Below are 1910 nucleotides of genomic sequence, written 5' to 3' on the forward strand. Positions count from 1 at the left end.
TTGGCACTTGTTTCTCTTTCCATTTTAGGGTAGATATTGATTATTTCTAAGGCACGTCTGAGTTTATCCCCAAGCTATGACCCTGACCTTTAAACTACCCATTAGATATTGTGAATAGCCCGATACCTTCACATGGGGCATTTCAGGTCACCGTAAAGTCATTGGCTGTGTTTTTACACTCCTCAACTCTGTAAAGAAAATATTGGAGATTATATCTTCTTTTGTCTAAGGCCTATTTTTACAGCCTTGTGTTTCTGTGATTTTAAGTTCTTACTTATTTTAGATCATTTAGTGATTGCTTGCTGCATTTCCTATTCCTTTGCTTCTTTTACTATTCCTCCCTGTCTCGTACCATACTGTGTATAAATATATAAAAAAACAAACTCTCAAAATGTCAGATTTTATTCACAGTCCAGCTTCTACTTAAAGCAAAAATATTTCCTTTTTTATAGACAGCGTGTGTAAATGTATGACATGGGCGATAAATCAAAAACTATGGCATTCTTCTTATCTTGCTTTTGACATATTCTCCAGCGCCCGGGCTGCAGCCTCCAGAGAAACAAAGCAGCTCAAGAGGGCTCTCAGACATCACAGTGACGCTGCCATGCAACAATATATAAAAAGATGATACCATACATGACTCAGTGTACAGATCCGGAGATAATAAACCAGTCAAAAACCATTGCTACACCATAACAATGCCCCAGCTTTTACAGGGCTCCTTTAGCAAAAGGCCTCCTCAGCTGTACATTATTGATGGAGCTTAAATTTAATGTGCCTTTGTTCCTCCATCGATGGACACAAGGCGTGTGTCTCCCTGACATGGAGAGTAGTGGTGAGTGTTGGGGGAGGGGAGCAGGGGTGGGTGACTCACCCCGTCCCATCATGCAGCAGGCGATTCATCCATCACATTAAGAGGTGCCGCATCAATCATTAACAAGAAGCCCCCTGTTGAAAGGATGATGGACAGCTTGACAAATAAGTTAAGATGAAGCGGGACAAGGTGATGCTGGCCTTTTTTCACTTTTCTGCCAATTTATTCAAGACACAACAATGGAATATCCAAATGCAGGCATTGAAATGATCTTGAATAGAAATTGGCATAATTTTAAGAGGAAGAAAATAATGGATAATGGGTTCTCTCGCGGAGAGATTTAAACAGAACTTGCAGAGTGAATTTTGCAGATGCTTTCAGGGATTCTGAAGTGCTACGGCACAGACGACACTTAATACTTTTCTCATGGGTGGCCAGAAAGAGAGAAATTCCAGTGGGATTTTTTGGACTCACCCAGGTAAAGGGATGCATACTCTGATAATCTAGACGTCCTGAAAAAAACCTTTGAGAGGATTTTAACTACTGAAGCAGAGAATAACTGGAGCCATCCGCAGGATTATTCCCCCTTTTGGAGGGATCTGACATTTTAGCTGTCTTTATTCTGACTAAAGTTTGCACAAGGACCAAAACCTCAAGTCTGTTTGTCCTCAGTCAGCATACCTAAGACTTGCACCCACTTGTAATTTTACCTGATGAGTTCTGTAATCAGGTGCTGAAGGCACAGACAACAGTGTTTAAAGTTCAATGGATCAAATGACTACTTGACATGGAGAGTTAGAGAATCCTCACGCAACTCTGCAGTTTTCCTCAACTCTAGTCTTTTAGCCAATTGAAACTTCACTGTTTACTGTTACTGTTTACATATTGAAGGATAAGGCAGTTAATATTTGATCATTTATATTGTCAGCAAATTTCATAAAAACACAAAACCAACAGTAGGTCCATTTTTCAATATTTTCCAACTTCCCCAAACTGTGTGTGGCACTCAAGCACACTAGTGCCTACTGAAGACAAAATCTTTAAAAACAGGTCATCAATATATACTTAAAAAGCAAAATAATTTCCTAAAACAGCT

The sequence above is a fragment of the Morone saxatilis genome, unplaced genomic scaffold (assembly GCF_004916995.1).
Source record: "Morone saxatilis isolate NCDOM2014 unplaced genomic scaffold, NCSU_SB_2.0 Contig8, whole genome shotgun sequence".
Taxonomy (NCBI): domain Eukaryota; kingdom Metazoa; phylum Chordata; class Actinopteri; family Moronidae; genus Morone; species Morone saxatilis.